At 35.2% G+C, this 19,277-nt stretch overlaps 1 protein-coding gene and 4 non-coding genes across 5 annotated transcripts in view; 3 read left to right on the top strand and 2 right to left on the bottom strand.

Moving 5' to 3' along the window:
* LOC127850296 (uncharacterized) overlaps positions 1 to 19,277 on the bottom strand; it is a 186,849-nt gene that overhangs the window by 37,965 nt on the left and 129,607 nt on the right. The window lies entirely within an intron of this gene.
* On the top strand, positions 4,981 to 5,053 carry Trnaa-agc (transfer RNA alanine (anticodon AGC)). The gene has a single exon. It is a non-coding gene; the product is annotated as a tRNA-Ala (tRNA).
* Positions 13,427 to 13,499, top strand: Trnaa-agc (transfer RNA alanine (anticodon AGC)). The gene has a single exon. It is a non-coding gene; the product is annotated as a tRNA-Ala (tRNA).
* On the bottom strand, positions 13,666 to 13,737 carry Trnam-cau (transfer RNA methionine (anticodon CAU)). Its single transcript has one exon. It is a non-coding gene; the product is annotated as a tRNA-Met (tRNA).
* Positions 13,863 to 13,935, top strand: Trnaa-agc (transfer RNA alanine (anticodon AGC)). The gene has a single exon. It is a non-coding gene; the product is annotated as a tRNA-Ala (tRNA).

The raw sequence follows: 19,277 nt of genomic DNA, 5'->3' as shown, positions 1-19,277 counted from the left end.
TACAATATTGATTATGAATTTTTGAAAATATGGTCCCAAGAGTCATTGACACTTGAGATTTGATGACTATGAATAGCCCTGAATATAGTTATAAAGGTTTATAAAGATAGGAGTGAAAACAGATGTCTTAATATATGCTACTCACGACCCTTCTGTTCCTTAATGACTGACAGTTATCATGAACTGATTCCTATTGAAAGATATTAAACTAACAGGATTTCTGTGAACACCTCCAAATATGTTCTATGAAAGTTGACCAACGAATTACTTCCGTTCGGAACAAACCAATACATCACAAACTGCAACCTTAATGTACAGGTTACGCTAAACTAAGTTTCTTAGCATAGTTACATTTCATGATAGACTCAACTATTTAATATATCCCATCCTGATCAATAATTCTGATCTCATAGCCTAATTACATGGAAAGGTAGTTCTCACGTTTCAATTTAATCTAAATAAAATACCTTTCCGTTGAGCCGAGATTGTTGGGACAAACAGTACCCGGATAACTTTGGCGTGTGCTTAGAGTCCACCTCACTGATACTTTTTTGTTTATTAAATAAGATTGTCAATATGATAAATAATTTAAGTTATGAACCATTAACCTACCTTTACTCATTTCCTTTAGTGCAACTAGTTATCTGCTTTCTTTAAATAACTCAACATTCCTTTTAAAGACCATTTTCTTGACACATCTGTCGTCAAAAGGATTGGATTCTCTTGGATTGGATCCATCTCTCTCCATTCCTGCTACCAGGTATCCAGCGTACCTAGCCAGGAGAATTCTCCAAACCTTATTTGAATGACATCTCCCTATAAAAGACATGCACAAATAAAGAAATAAATATTGGCTATGGCAAGTGAAGATTATTGTTAATGTGGGTATGTTTTATAATTCTTAATAGGACACAAGTCCTCATTGATATAAAGACACTGCAAGTTTGATAATAATCTGTTCACAACTGTGATTTGTAAGTTTCATATATAGACATGTTTTACATAACATGATTTGAACAAACTATACAGAATTTCACCTAAATACTTCTCCTGACAAATATTGTTGACTGGTTGGTTTGAAGAAGTTTTTTAAAGAAAGGGTTATGCATTAACTTCTTACAAAATATTTAAACGTATGTAATTCAAACCTGAAACAGCCGAATTGAATTTCAAAGAAACCAAGAAGATATCTTGAATTTGTTATGTCGCCCCCAGCATTCTGGACTACAGACCTCTTCGAAACGAAGGCTCACAAGATGTCATAATCTATAATAAAAAATCTTTTGTTAACGAATGTCTCTGACTGTGGATACTATAATAACTGGGTAATCCCCAGGTATTCTTGCGGGTAGGACTCTCTCGCTGCCAGTATCAACACATTTTTGGTAACTTAATGTTGAAAAAATATGAAAAACATAATTTGAAGAACAAATGAACTTACTATACTAAAAATATCTTGAAACGATATTTCTCAATAAAATTCTTCCCATATTCGTTTTTGTTTACATGTATGATTTCAGGTGCGTGGGTTACACAGTGTTAATATTGTTAAAAAGATTGGGGTTTCAAACCTGTGTTCTTCTCTTCGACTCTTGTCAAACAATATTTGAACTTTTATAGTTTCGTTTATCTGTTATGAAACAATAGTCAATGCTTGAAAAAAAATGCTATATTCATTTATTTTTCGTGAATTATATTCCAATTCATGTTTCCTTTGATTGCGTGTCAGATATTTATTTATTTATGTTTTATTTAAAACACCCGCGGTCTTACAAGAAAGCACACAATGGTAAATATCAGAGAAAAACATAATCAAAATCACCCTTGACATCATGATACACATGCTCATATTATCATGCATACAAATGACATCGTCACTGACAATTCCAAGCGTCAAAATGGTTCATGTTTAAGCGTCAAAACCCGAATTGCACGATAAACATTAGGTTTTTTATTTATAATAAATTTTATTAATTCGTTCAAAGTAGGTCAACAGTGGAAACGTACAAAAACAAAGCAACGGGCGTCGTTATAATAATATATTCGTTGAAAAATTATCACACTTACCAAGTGTAGGAATTCTGAATACACAGTAATTAACATTAAACAATAAAAACACTTAAACATTAACTTTAAACTAACGATCTCAACATCGATATCGTCGAGTCGCCATCTTTGTTTACAAGCCAATTGTGGTAGATCCCTGCAATCCCATTGGTCAGAACCTTTTGAATTGTGGTAGCGTTACGTTCAACGATTGGTCAGTATAACCACAATTCAACCACAATTGACCAGTCGCCAACTCCGCCCACATTTTGTCGATCAGCCAATCAGATATCGATTTTTCACACACCCCTCAGCAACGCTTATCTGGCCGCCATTTTGTCCGACAAACAAAGCGTGTTGTACATGTGGAATGGACGTAATTTTTAAGAGTTTACACAGATTTTATATCAAATGCATGATCATAACTGTTCGATCATTATTCAAAATTGTAGGTGCTATACATACTTTATAAAAGGTTATTATTTTATCTTTATTTCTTGAGAACATATGAACGAGTAATGAGAAAACAAACACAATAAATAGTTTAACCACACCAGGTGTGTGTTCTATAAAACGTGTTATACCGTTTGATGCACACTATTATTAAGCAGTTTGGGCAACATAATAATTGCCACACGTGCTTATTAATGTCAGCGTAATTGTCGATGATTAATAAATAACAGTATGTTGCGTGGATCTCAGAATGAAGGAACATTAAGGCATTGTTAGGTACTGTACACAAGAAAAGAAAACTATTTAATTACTTAAATGATTTCCAATTATATATTTATTTTCTGTAGAGCATAAACAAGGGCAATCATTATAAATTGTTTACTTAAATATTGTTTTAACTAAAGTAAAAACAACAAAAAGGTGATTTCAACGCGGCTTAGCCTTAAAGCGACTTCAAGTGTAAAATGTACGGCTTATAATACAACAACAACATTTCTAATACAACATATATTGATACGGGGAGAACTGTGAAAATTGCAATTAACATATAAGGGCCATATCTTGTTATAAATAAGCAAATGCATAATATGCTAAATGTATTCAATTCGAATGTTCGTGAACAGCACCGTAATACCAACACTTCATTTTTTGATAGTGAAATGTAACAGGTTCGCATTAAACAAAAATGAAATAAAATGCATATTAGACTATCTGTTAATGAAACCACGAAATTAGGCTTGTATTAAATTATGGTTACAATCAAAATTTAATTTATATCTAAATAAAAAAAATCGGTGTCTTTTCAAAAATAACACAATAAAACAAAGATCTAAACATTTTTAATAAACAAAAAACCCATCATGATATGGACATGTCATTTGCATTTAATAAAATATTTTCAAAATTATATATGAATAGCCACCGGGTTCGCTGTCAGACGGTTGAATACAAGTTCAAAATCAATATGAAATAAATGCTCATTTTTACAACGGATGTTTCATCAACTCCCTATATAATATGTATAAGAAACGTTTCTGATAGTCAGTCTGCCGTTAACTCATTTATTTTGATTACGCCATTTCTCTCTAAAGTTTTTATGATTGTATTAACGTTTTACAAAGCAGTTTAGTTTAGTGTGCGGCTTTAATAATTTATATTATAGAAAAGAGCATAATACATCATTACAAATATAGAATTTCCCTCACGTAATCCGCTATAATTGCGATCTGCTTGTCGGAGTTTTCTTATCACTAAACCACGTGACTATGTGGGCGGAGCGATCGATAATTTGGCGACTGGTCAATTGATATGAGCTGATTTGCTATGGGGAGCGCCACTTTGCTGTTGTTACTATGTTTACTTAAGGATTTGCGATTTACTGCCATGGAAAACACAACTTAAAAATATCCATCTACCATTGAATTTGAGACATAAACAGTGAGCAAAGGTAATGCTAGAATTATCTATTGAGGGGAATTAGCTCAAGTGGTAGAGCGCTCGCTTAGCATGTGAGAGGTACAGGGATCGATACCCCGATTCTCCATTCTTTTAATTAGCAATCAGACCACGTCTCTGTTTCCTCACTAAACACTAACACATCTGCTTACCAAAGATAACATTGTCATGCTTTGAACATAGTCCGGGTTTTGATGTGAACACTTTGCCAGGTTTTATTTTTTACTTAAATAAATACAAACTAGCTTAACGTACTACCTTGTTCATGGTTGTACTTACAAATTAGCGCCTAGACTCTCAGTCCTAGACTCTAGGTTTCCTATAACAAGATTAGAATTTATAATTATATGTTTTCTTACTTGATAAAAATTTAACAAGCGCCTGTTCTGAAAACATCAAAGTTGACCTTACAAAAAATGTAAACATGTGTTGCACGCCATGTCAAACAACCAGTCACGAATTCGATCGTTTATATGACAACGGCTTCAATATTTGTAACAAGCAAGCACCTCCGATCTGCATAGCTATGATTAAACGGCCACTTGTCCAATCATGTTTAGCCGTTTCGATGTTTCAAACTTTAATAGGCCGGTAGCAATTCAAAGATTACACTATTATACACGTGAAGACAGAACTTACGCGAAGCACGGTTCACTGTCATTCGCTCTTCGGTATCAAGGCTACCCTCCAGTTCACAGTATACCGCCAATTGTCAATGTCTCATAATAAAGTCGCTTACCTCCGAGTTAAACTGTGACTTTGGGCCAGTGTCCATACACACAATTGGTTTGTTCAAATATATTGTCGTTTTATTTAGAGATTGTATGTTATGGAAGCAGCGGTTGAAGGTCATAATCTGAGTTATGGGCCCAGCTTGCTTCCACTGTGCCACTCTGATGTTGTAACGATGTATACTGAAGAATTTGCTATTTACTGCCATGGAAAAAAACAGCTAAATGTTTTTCAGCTACGTTTGCATTTGAGTCATAAACAGTGTGCAAAAGCAGCACTATAATTATCTCATTAGGGGAATTAGCTCAAGTGGTAGAGCGCTCGCTTAGCATGTGAGAGGTACAGGGATCGATACCCTGATTCTCCATTATTTTCAACCGCTAGTCAAACACCATGTTTTATGTAACACTTTCGTGCAGAATTTCTTTCGAACCATGATTTTGCTGGTTCTATCTATAAACAGTCAAAATTAGAACTGATTGGAACGGAGTCGTGTACTTAGAACACTTTGAAAAACTTCAAAACAAAATATCTAGCAGAGCGAGGTTTCGATCCTCGGACCTCTGGGTCATGGGCCCAGCACGCTACCACTGCGCCAAGGCCATGACTCATGAGCCCATAATGAGCCACCACAATTGAAAAGGCTGAATTTTGGCGGGGAATTCAAATGGCTATTCTTCATTTGTTTATTCTTAATTTGATCTATTCCAGATTTCCATATATAATCAAGAAAATATCTACATTATGACTTTGCTTTTTTGTTTTGTAAACAATATTATGTGAAATGTTATAATATTTTATGACTTTTGACTCACAAGGTTATCAATAACAAGATAAGATTATGACAAAGTGAAATTCTCTGACAGCATTATAATCCTCACAAACTATGACTTCCACCAGGATTTGAACCTGGATCTTTCACATTTACAGTGAACATGCTACCAGTTGCACCATGGAAGTTGGGGTTTGGTTTTGGACTATAAGAATATATCCAAATTTCATGTTGGAATATTGTTACCTATCTGAGAATCAGCTCTGAAAAGTTTCATCAAACAAAAACCAAGGTATGAAAGTGGAAAATATATAACATGTCTGACCCCTGAAGCTTGAACCAACAGATTTCTTATATATGTGGCATTTACAGTTAACAATTTATATTCCTACCACCGTGAAGTTACTCATTGGCTAATCATATCTAAGGGAAATTGTTTTGCCTATTGATGCTTATGGGTGACCAAAATTACTCTCATGAAAATTTTAATATCGCACGAACAATCATGATGTAATCAATATACAGAGATTACATGATCTATGGCATTTATCACAACACTATTGAATTAATAAAAACATCTCTTTCGACACGGATTGTTTGGGTACCAGCATATACTTAAGAAATAATCGACGGGTAACCGTTGGTTATTGCAGTAATAACCAACGGTATGGAGCTCCGTCTTGTAGGAATTAAACCACGAGGGTGTAGCCCGAGTGGTTTGATAACAAGCATCGGAACGACATACCGTTGGTTATTACCGCAATAACCAACGCTTACACGTAGATTATTTCGATTCTAACACGATGTCATTAATAAGTTATCCGCGATTTAACGGTTGTAAATGAGAATTATGTTAACAGAATGTCCTCCAATTTTCCGCGAAAACGCGACGTCACCACAACATTCAAAATTAAATTACGTCGCCTTCATTCATAAACAGTGTGCAGACAATCAAAGTGATGTCATACTTATATCCTTTGGTATATCGGGGTGATAACCCACGTTAGTTTTCCTTCTTTGTGTATAGAGAACAAGTCACATGCCGTGGCAGAATAATACATTAACACACGCGATAATTCCAACGCAAATGTTTTTTTTAGCTAGAGCTCTGCAATGTCTTACCAACTTAATAAAAACAGTAGATAAAACAGATAGAAGGCTTTCATGCAACATTTACAATTAGAATCATACCTTTATCTTCAACTCGACCAACAACAGTATCTGAGGAATGGCTACGAGAGGGTATTCGATGAGCGCTCACGTCATCCACTGACTGTTGGGTCTCTAGAATACGCGAATCACTTTGACTTGCTGGCAAAGGAAGGGTTGGTGGTAACAAACCTAAAGTCAATACAAACTACCTCAGCATCCTAATAATACATATTCACACAAACAAATAAGGTATGGTATTTAGTCTTTTCATATGTTATTCAAATGGTATAATCATTTTTTTTCATAGTTGGTATACATGTTTTTGGAAGAGTGCAAAATATCTATAAAATAAATCTTATCTAATCCATAAGTAATCTGACAATTACTTTGCTGAATAGTGGGAAGTGCTGTCTGTCCACTGGTAGTTTGCTTGGCTTTTTGGGCTGGCGATGGCTTCCAAATAGGCAAACTGGCACCCGATAACAAGGCTGAAACACTTTATTTTTCCATTGTCAACAAAATGACCAATCAATATATTTAGACTTAACAATTTCCCAAATATGGATGCCATTCAACACATTTGTGTCAGAAAAAAGAACAAAACATGTACATACAATAGCAAATTTTCCAAATTGGTTTTAAAATGTCTTTTACACCATTCGAAATATGATTACAGTTATATTGCAGGAACAGTTAAATAATTCATGATTGGAGGGTTGCAAATGGGTATAAGGCTAAGGAAGTTTGTCTTGCCCAAGAACACTACCCTATGACCGGCTAAGTTGCAAATAAAACGCTGGTCTCTCAAATAAAAGTCTAATGCCCATACCATTTGGCCAGACGGAGTCATGTTTAAACAGAGATAAAATTTACCATTTTGGGTAATAATGATAACTCATATAATCGTTACAAGCAAGTTACAGTTTCCATTAATAAATGAATATACAGGCTTTCTTTTGACCCGAGCTCCCGGGTTTTGACGCTTGAAAATTACAGAAGACCCTTGTTTGACTCGTGAGAAAATTACGTCATGCGTCACATTTGACCAAGGGGAATATACCAACTTGCGTCAACGAGATAAGTTGATAAGACTAAGCGATAATTGGCTTGGGACGGAGTATCTCTTTTGGTAGACGCTTACCCTTATCGCCTGTTTCCAATCATCGAAGCACAAGTCTGCCTAATAGGCGGAGATTGGCCTATTGAGAAATCTAGTAATGACCATTATTTATTGTAGCATTTTTTATCAGAGGTTTGCGAAAAAGACATGTATTTAACCCACCAAAACAGAATGGACTCACCTGCGTCAGTTTTAATAATATCCAATATATAATAACACCCATATCCACAATACACTGTAAAGCATATTTTGAGAAATACTTCCACAATATGTCAGAATGTATATCAAAGCTAAATACACCCAACCCTATTTTACGTAATGTTTGCTCCGTTCAAAGACGCGTGAAAGTTATGCTGGCAGCTGGCATATGTACTGTCTACAATGTCACTTTACACACTAAATGCAGAGTTGCTAAAAATAAAAAATAAAAATAACCATATAACCAGTATATCTGACCTTGTGGCAAAGTGACAAATTTGGATGCTGCATGTGCTAATTGAATGATAACAACATAGGCGTAATAATTGATCATTTGAGACGGCACAGAAATATGGCGTGTCTGTCGCACGTCTTCGGTGAAGATGGCACATGAAAGAATTAAAGGATGTCGGAATTTTTTATGGGATTAAATTCGGAGACATCGCAATCGGTTATATCTCATTGATTTGCTTAAAGTACAAAGATCATTGACTCTCCTGCGTTATTATTATGACTCATACAATATTGATTATGAATTTTTGAAAATATGGTCCCAAGAGTCATTGACACTTGAGATTTGATGACTATGAATAGCCCTGAATATAGTTATAAAGGTTTATAAAGATAGGAGTGAAAACAGATGTCTTAATATATGCTACTCACGACCCTTCTGTTCCTTAATGACTGACAGTTATCATGAACTGATTCCTATTGAAAGATATTAAACTAACAGGATTTCTGTGAACACCTCCAAATATGTTCTATGAAAGTTGACCAACGAATTACTTCCGTTCGGAACAAACCAATACATCACAAACTGCAACCTTAATGTACAGGTTACGCTAAACTAAGTTTCTTAGCATAGTTACATTTCATGATAGACTCAACTATTTAATATATCCCATCCTGATCAATAATTCTGATCTCATAGCCTAATTACATGGAAAGGTAGTTCTCACGTTTCAATTTAATCTAAATAAAATACCTTTCCGTTGAGCCGAGATTGTTGGGACAAACAGTACCCGGATAACTTTGGCGTGTGCTTAGAGTCCACCTCACTGATACTTTTTTGTTTATTAAATAAGATTGTCAATATGATAAATAATTTAAGTTATGAACCATTAACCTACCTTTACTCATTTCCTTTAGTGCAACTAGTTATCTGCTTTCTTTAAATAACTCAACATTCCTTTTAAAGACCATTTTCTTGACACATCTGTCGTCAAAAGGATTGGATTCTCTTGGATTGGATCCATCTCTCTCCATTCCTGCTACCAGGTATCCAGCGTACCTAGCCAGGAGAATTCTCCAAACCTTATTTGAATGACATCTCCCTATAAAAGACATGCACAAATAAAGAAATAAATATTGGCTATGGCAAGTGAAGATTATTGTTAATGTGGGTATGTTTTATAATTCTTAATAGGACACAAGTCCTCATTGATATAAAGACACTGCAAGTTTGATAATAATCTGTTCACAACTGTGATTTGTAAGTTTCATATATAGACATGTTTTACATAACATGATTTGAACAAACTATACAGAATTTCACCTAAATACTTCTCCTGACAAATATTGTTGACTGGTTGGTTTGAAGAAGTTTTTTAAAGAAAGGGTTATGCATTAACTTCTTACAAAATATTTAAACGTATGTAATTCAAACCTGAAACAGCCGAATTGAATTTCAAAGAAACCAAGAAGATATCTTGAATTTGTTATGTCGCCCCCAGCATTCTGGACTACAGACCTCTTCGAAACGAAGGCTCACAAGATGTCATAATCTATAATAAAAAATCTTTTGTTAACGAATGTCTCTGACTGTGGATACTATAATAACTGGGTAATCCCCAGGTATTCTTGCGGGTAGGACTCTCTCGCTGCCAGTATCAACACATTTTTGGTAACTTAATGTTGAAAAAATATGAAAAACATAATTTGAAGAACAAATGAACTTACTATACTAAAAATATCTTGAAACGATATTTCTCAATAAAATTCTTCCCATATTCGTTTTTGTTTACATGTATGATTTCAGGTGCGTGGGTTACACAGTGTTAATATTGTTAAAAAGATTGGGGTTTCAAACCTGTGTTCTTCTCTTCGACTCTTGTCAAACAATATTTGAACTTTTATAGTTTCGTTTATCTGTTATGAAACAATAGTCAATGCTTGAAAAAAAATGCTATATTCATTTATTTTTCGTGAATTATATTCCAATTCATGTTTCCTTTGATTGCGTGTCAGATATTTATTTATTTATGTTTTATTTAAAACACCCGCGGTCTTACAAGAAAGCACACAATGGTAAATATCAGAGAAAAACATAATCAAAATCACCCTTGACATCATGATACACATGCTCATATTATCATGCATACAAATGACATCGTCACTGACAATTCCAAGCGTCAAAATGGTTCATGTTTAAGCGTCAAAACCCGAATTGCACGATAAACATTAGGTTTTTTATTTATAATAAATTTTATTAATTCGTTCAAAGTAGGTCAACAGTGGAAACGTACAAAAACAAAGCAACGGGCGTCGTTATAATAATATATTCGTTGAAAAATTATCACACTTACCAAGTGTAGGAATTCTGAATACACAGTAATTAACATTAAACAATAAAAACACTTAAACATTAACTTTAAACTAACGATCTCAACATCGATATCGTCGAGTCGCCATCTTTGTTTACAAGCCAATTGTGGTAGATCCCTGCAATCCCATTGGTCAGAACCTTTTGAATTGTGGTAGCGTTACGTTCAACGATTGGTCAGTATAACCACAATTCAACCACAATTGACCAGTCGCCAACTCCGCCCACATTTTGTCGATCAGCCAATCAGATATCGATTTTTCACACACCCCTCAGCAACGCTTATCTGGCCGCCATTTTGTCCGACAAACAAAGCGTGTTGTACATGTGGAATGGACGTAATTTTTAAGAGTTTACACAGATTTTATATCAAATGCATGATCATAACTGTTCGATCATTATTCAAAATTGTAGGTGCTATACATACTTTATAAAAGGTTATTATTTTATCTTTATTTCTTGAGAACATATGAACGAGTAATGAGAAAACAAACACAATAAATAGTTTAACCACACCAGGTGTGTGTTCTATAAAACGTGTTATACCGTTTGATGCACACTATTATTAAGCAGTTTGGGCAACATAATAATTGCCACACGTGCTTATTAATGTCAGCGTAATTGTCGATGATTAATAAATAACAGTATGTTGCGTGGATCTCAGAATGAAGGAACATTAAGGCATTGTTAGGTACTGTACACAAGAAAAGAAAACTATTTAATTACTTAAATGATTTCCAATTATATATTTATTTTCTGTAGAGCATAAACAAGGGCAATCATTATAAATTGTTTACTTAAATATTGTTTTAACTAAAGTAAAAACAACAAAAAGGTGATTTCAACGCGGCTTAGCCTTAAAGCGACTTCAAGTGTAAAATGTACGGCTTATAATACAACAACAACATTTCTAATACAACATATATTGATACGGGGAGAACTGTGAAAATTGCAATTAACATATAAGGGCCATATCTTGTTATAAATAAGCAAATGCATAATATGCTAAATGTATTCAATTCGAATGTTCGTGAACAGCACCGTAATACCAACACTTCATTTTTTGATAGTGAAATGTAACAGGTTCGCATTAAACAAAAATGAAATAAAATGCATATTAGACTATCTGTTAATGAAACCACGAAATTAGGCTTGTATTAAATTATGGTTACAATCAAAATTTAATTTATATCTAAATAAAAAAAATCGGTGTCTTTTCAAAAATAACACAATAAAACAAAGATCTAAACATTTTTAATAAACAAAAAACCCATCATGATATGGACATGTCATTTGCATTTAATAAAATATTTTCAAAATTATATATGAATAGCCACCGGGTTCGCTGTCAGACGGTTGAATACAAGTTCAAAATCAATATGAAATAAATGCTCATTTTTACAACGGATGTTTCATCAACTCCCTATATAATATGTATAAGAAACGTTTCTGATAGTCAGTCTGCCGTTAACTCATTTATTTTGATTACGCCATTTCTCTCTAAAGTTTTTATGATTGTATTAACGTTTTACAAAGCAGTTTAGTTTAGTGTGCGGCTTTAATAATTTATATTATAGAAAAGAGCATAATACATCATTACAAATATAGAATTTCCCTCACGTAATCCGCTATAATTGCGATCTGCTTGTCGGAGTTTTCTTATCACTAAACCACGTGACTATGTGGGCGGAGCGATCGATAATTTGGCGACTGGTCAATTGATATGAGCTGATTTGCTATGGGGAGCGCCACTTTGCTGTTGTTACTATGTTTACTTAAGGATTTGCGATTTACTGCCATGGAAAACACAACTTAAAAATATCCATCTACCATTGAATTTGAGACATAAACAGTGAGCAAAGGTAATGCTAGAATTATCTATTGAGGGGAATTAGCTCAAGTGGTAGAGCGCTCGCTTAGCATGTGAGAGGTACAGGGATCGATACCCCGATTCTCCATTCTTTTAATTAGCAATCAGACCACGTCTCTGTTTCCTCACTAAACACTAACACATCTGCTTACCAAAGATAACATTGTCATGCTTTGAACATAGTCCGGGTTTTGATGTGAACACTTTGCCAGGTTTTATTTTTTACTTAAATAAATACAAACTAGCTTAACGTACTACCTTGTTCATGGTTGTACTTACAAATTAGCGCCTAGACTCTCAGTCCTAGACTCTAGGTTTCCTATAACAAGATTAGAATTTATAATTATATGTTTTCTTACTTGATAAAAATTTAACAAGCGCCTGTTCTGAAAACATCAAAGTTGACCTTACAAAAAATGTAAACATGTGTTGCACGCCATGTCAAACAACCAGTCACGAATTCGATCGTTTATATGACAACGGCTTCAATATTTGTAACAAGCAAGCACCTCCGATCTGCATAGCTATGATTAAACGGCCACTTGTCCAATCATGTTTAGCCGTTTCGATGTTTCAAACTTTAATAGGCCGGTAGCAATTCAAAGATTACACTATTATACACGTGAAGACAGAACTTACGCGAAGCACGGTTCACTGTCATTCGCTCTTCGGTATCAAGGCTACCCTCCAGTTCACAGTATACCGCCAATTGTCAATGTCTCATAATAAAGTCGCTTACCTCCGAGTTAAACTGTGACTTTGGGCCAGTGTCCATACACACAATTGGTTTGTTCAAATATATTGTCGTTTTATTTAGAGATTGTATGTTATGGAAGCAGCGGTTGAAGGTCATAATCTGAGTTATGGGCCCAGCTTGCTTCCACTGTGCCACTCTGATGTTGTAACGATGTATACTGAAGAATTTGCTATTTACTGCCATGGAAAAAAACAGCTAAATGTTTTTCAGCTACGTTTGCATTTGAGTCATAAACAGTGTGCAAAAGCAGCACTATAATTATCTCATTAGGGGAATTAGCTCAAGTGGTAGAGCGCTCGCTTAGCATGTGAGAGGTACAGGGATCGATACCCTGATTCTCCATTATTTTCAACCGCTAGTCAAACACCATGTTTTATGTAACACTTTCGTGCAGAATTTCTTTCGAACCATGATTTTGCTGGTTCTATCTATAAACAGTCAAAATTAGAACTGATTGGAACGGAGTCGTGTACTTAGAACACTTTGAAAAACTTCAAAACAAAATATCTAGCAGAGCGAGGTTTCGATCCTCGGACCTCTGGGTCATGGGCCCAGCACGCTACCACTGCGCCACTTTGCTGTTGTTACTATATTTACTTGGATTTGCGATTTACTGCCATGGAAAACACAACATAAGGGTATCCATCTACCATTGAATTTGAGACATAAACAGTGAGCAAATGTAATGCTAGAATTATCTATTGAGGGGAATTAGCTCAAGTGGTAGAGCGCTCGCTTAGCATGTGAGAGGTACAGGGATCGATACCCTGATTCTCCATTCTTTTCATCAGCAATCAGACCACGTCTCTGTTTCCTCACTAAACACTAACACATCTGCTTACCAAAGATAACATTGTCATGCTTTGAACATGGTCCGGGTTTGATATGAACACTTTGCCAGGCTTTATTTTTTACTTAAATAAATACAAACTAGCTTAACGTACTACCTTGTTCATGGTTGTACTTACAAATTAGCGCCTAGACTCTCAGTCCTAGACTCTAGGTTTCCTATAACAAGATTAGAATTTATAATTATATGTTTTCTTACTTGATAACAATTTAACAAGCGCCTGTTCTGAAAACATCAAAGTTGACCTTACAAAAAATGTAAACATGTGTTGCACGCCATGTCAAACAACCAGTCACGAATTCGATCGTTTATATGACAACGGCTTTCAATATTTGTAACAAGCAAGCACCTCCGATCTGCATAGCTATGATTAAACGGCCACTTGTCCAATCATGTTAAGCCGTTTCGATGTTTCAAACTTTAATAGGCCGGTAGCCATTCAAATATTACACTATTATACACGTGAAGACAGAACTTACGCGAAGCACGGTTCACTGTCATTCGCCCTTCGTTATCAAGGCTACCCTCCAGTTCACAGTATACCGCCAATTGTCAATGTCTCATAATAAAGTCGCTTACCTCCGAGTTAAACTGTGACTTTGGGCCAGTGTCCATACACACAATTGGTTTGTTCAAATACATTGTCGATTTATTTAGAGATTGAATGTTATGGAAGGAGCGGTTGAAGGTCATAATCTGAGTTATGGGCCCAGCACGCTTTCACTGTGCCACTCTGATGTTATTACGATGTATACTGAAGAATTTGCTAGTTACTACCATGGAAAAAACAGCTAAATTTTATTAAGCTACGTTTGCATTTGAGTCATAAACAGTGTGCAAAAGCAGCACTATAATTATCTCATTAGGGGAATTAGCTCAAGTGGTAGAGCGCTCGCTTAGCATGTGAGAGGTACAGGTATCGATACCCTGATTCTACATTCTTTTCAACCGCTAGTCAAACGTTATGTTTTATGTAACACTTTCGTTCAGAATTTCATTCGAATCATGATTTTGCTTGTTCTATCTATAAACAGTCAAAATTAGAACTGATTGGAACGGAGTCGTGTACTTAGAAGACTTTGAAAAACTTCAAAACAAAATATCTAGCAGAGCGAGGTTTCGATCCTCGGACCTCTGGGTTATGGGCCCAGCACGCTTCCACTGCGCCAAGGCCATGACTCATGAGCCCATAATGAGCCACCACAATTGAAAAGGCTGAATTTTGGCGGGGAATTCAAATGGCTATTCTTCATTTGTTTATTCTTAATTTGATCTATTCCAGATTTCCATATATAATCAAGAAAATATCTACATTATGACTTTGCTTTTTTGTTTTGTAAACAATATTATGTGAAATGTTATAATATTTTATGACTTTTGACTCACAAGGTTATCAATAACAAGATAAGATTATGACAAAGTGAAATTCTCTGACAGCATTATAATCCTCACAAACTATGACTTCCACCAGGATTTGAACCTGGATCTTTCACATTTACAGTGAACATGCTACCAGTTGCACCATGGAAGTTGGGGTTTGGTTTTGGACTATAAGAATATATCCAAATTTCATGTTGGAATATTGTTACCTATCTGAGAATCAGCTCTGAAAAGTTTCATCAAACAAAAACCAAGGTATGAAAGTGGAAAATATATAACATGTCTGACCCCTGAAGCTTGAACCAACAGATTTCTTATATATGTGGCATTTACAGTTAACAATTTATATTCCTACCACCGTGAAGTTACTCATTGGCTAATCATATCTAAGGGAAATTGTTTTGCCTATTGATGCTTATGGGTGACCAAAATTACTCTCATGAAAATTTTAATATCGCACGAACAATCATGATGTAATCAATATACAGAGATTACATGATCTATGGCATTTATCACAACACTATTGAATTAATAAAAACATCTCTTTCGACACGGATTGTTTGGGTACCAGCATATACTTAAGAAATAATCGACGGGTAACCGTTGGTTATTGCAGTAATAACCAACGGTATGGAGCTCCGTCTTGTAGGAATTAAACCACGAGGGTGTAGCCCGAGTGGTTTGATAACAAGCATCGGAACGACATACCGTTGGTTATTACCGCAATAACCAACGCTTACACGTAGATTATTTCGATTCTAACACGATGTCATTAATAAGTTATCCGCGATTTAACGGTTGTAAATGAGAATTATGTTAACAGAATGTCCTCCAATTTTCCGCGAAAACGCGACGTCACCACAACATTCAAAATTAAATTACGTCGCCTTCATTCATAAACAGTGTGCAGACAATCAAAGTGATGTCATACTTATATCCTTTGGTATATCGGGGTGATAACCCACGTTAGTTTTCCTTCTTTGTGTATAGAGAACAAGTCACATGCCGTGGCAGAATAATACATTAACACACGCGATAATTCCAACGCAAATGTTTTTTTTAGCTAGAGCTCTGCAATGTCTTACCAACTTAATAAAAACAGTAGATAAAACAGATAGAAGGCTTTCATGCAACATTTACAATTAGAATCATACCTTTATCTTCAACTCGACCAACAACAGTATCTGAGGAATGGCTACGAGAGGGTATTCGATGAGCGCTCACGTCATCCACTGACTGTTGGGTCTCTAGAATACGCGAATCACTTTGACTTGCTGGCAAAGGAAGGGTTGGTGGTAACAAACCTAAAGTCAATACAAACTACCTCAGCATCCTAATAATACATATTCACACAAACAAATAAGGTATGGTATTTAGTCTTTTCATATGTTATTCAAATGGTATAATCATTTTTTTTCATAGTTGGTATACATGTTTTTGGAAGAGTGCAAAATATCTATAAAATAAATCTTATCTAATCCATAAGTAATCTGACAATTACTTTGCTGAATAGTGGGAAGTGCTGTCTGTCCACTGGTAGTTTGCTTGGCTTTTTGGGCTGGCGATGGCTTCCAAATAGGCAAACTGGCACCCGATAACAAGGCTGAAACACTTTATTTTTCCATTGTCAACAAAATGACCAATCAATATATTTAGACTTAACAATTTCCCAAATATGGATGCCATTCAACACATTTGTGTCAGAAAAAAGAACAAAACATGTACATACAATAGCAAATTTTCCAAATTGGTTTTAAAATGTCTTTTACACCATTCGAAATATGATTACAGTTATATTGCAGGAACAGTTAAATAATTCATGATTGGAGGGTTGCAAATGGGTATAAGGCTAAGGAAGTTTGTCTTGCCCAAGAACACTACCCTATGACCGGCTAAGTTGCAAATAAAACGCTGGTCTCTCAAATAAAAGTCTAATGCCCATACCATTTGGCCAGACGGAGTCATGTTTAAACAGAGATAAAATTTACCATTTTGGGTAATAATGATAACTCATATAATCGTTACAAGCAAGTTACAGTTTCCATTAATAAATGAATATACAGGCTTTCTTTTGACCCGAGCTCCCGGGTTTTGACGCTTGAAAATTACAGAAGACCCTTGTTTGACTCGTGAGAAAATTACGTCATGCGTCACATTTGACCAAGGGGAATATACCAACTTGCGTCAACGAGATAAGTTGATAAGACTAAGCGATAATTGGCTTGGGACGGAGTATCTCTTTTGGTAGACGCTTACCCTTATCGCCTGTTTCCAATCATCGAAGCACAAGTCTGCCTAATAGGCGGAGATTGGCCTATTGAGAAATCTAGTAATGACCATTATTTATTGTAGCATTTTTTATCAGAGGTTTGCGAAAAAGACATGTATTTAACCCACCAAAACAGAATGGACTCACCTGCGTCAGTTTTAATAATATCCAATATATAATAACACCCATATCCACAATACACTGTAAAGCATATTTTGAGAAATACTTCCACAATATGTCAGAATGTATATCAAAGCTAAATACACCCAACCCTATTTTACGTAATGTTTGCTCCGTTCAAAGACGCGTGAAAGTTATGCTGGCAGCTGGCATATGTACTGTCTACAATGTCACTTTACACACTAAATGCAGAGTTGCTAAAAATAAAAAATAAAAATAACCATATAACCAGTATATCTGACCTTGTGGCAAAGTGACAAATTTGGATGCTGCATGTGCTAATTGAATGATAACAACATAGGCGTAATAATTGATCATTTGAGACGGCACAGAAATATGGCGTGTCTGTCGCGCGTCTTCGGTGAAGATGGCACATGAAAGAATTAAAGGATGTCGGAATTTTTTATGGGATTAAATTCGGAGACATCGCAATCGGTTATATCTCATTGATTTGCTTAAAGTACAAAGATCATTGACTCTCCTGCGTTATTATTATGACTCATACAATATTGATTATGAATTTTTGAAAATATGGTCCCAAGAGTCATTGACACTTGAGATTTGATGACTATGAATAGCCCTGAATATAGTTATAAAGGTTTATAAAGATAGGAGTGAAAACAGATGTCTTAATATATGCTACTCACGACCCTTCTGTTCCTTAATGACTGACAGTTATCATGAACTGATTCCTATTGAAAGATATTAAACTAACAGGATTTCTGTGAACACCTCCATATATGTTCTATGAAAGTTGACCAACGAATTACTTCCGTTCGGAACAAACCAATACATCACAAACTGCAACCTTAATGTACAGGTTACGCTAAACTAAGTTTCTTAGCATAGTTACATTTCATGATAGACTCAACTATTTAATATATCCCATCCTGATCAATAATTCTGATCTCATAGCCTAATTACATGGAAAGGTAGTTCTCACGTTTCAATTTAATCTAAATAAAATACCTTTCCGTTGAGCCGAGATTGTTGGGACAAACAGTACCCGGATAACTTTGGCGTGTGCTTAGAGTCCACCTCACTGATACTTTTTTGTTTATTAAATAAGATTGTCAATATGATAAATAATTTAAGTTATGAACCATTGACCTACCTTTACTCATTTCCTTTAGTGCAACTAGTTATCTGCTTTCTTTAAATAACTCAACATTCCTTTTAAAGAACATTTTCTTGACACATCTGTCGTCAAAAGGATTGGATTCTCTTGGATTGGATCCATCTCTCTCCATTCCTGCTACCAGGTATCCAGCGTACCTAGCCAGGAGAATTCTCCAAACCTTATTTGAATGACATCTCCCTATAAAAGACATGCACAAATAAAGAAATAAATATTGGCTATGGCAAGTGAAGATTATTGTTAATGTGGGTATGTTTTATAATTCTTAATAGGACACAAGTCCTCATTGATATAAAGACACTG

The sequence above is a fragment of the Dreissena polymorpha genome, chromosome 11 (assembly GCF_020536995.1).
Source record: "Dreissena polymorpha isolate Duluth1 chromosome 11, UMN_Dpol_1.0, whole genome shotgun sequence".
In the NCBI taxonomy this organism is placed as follows: Eukaryota; Metazoa; Mollusca; class Bivalvia; order Myida; family Dreissenidae; genus Dreissena; species Dreissena polymorpha.
Note: the sequence above shows the minus strand (reverse complement) of the source record. Positions and strands in the feature narration are given on the sequence as shown.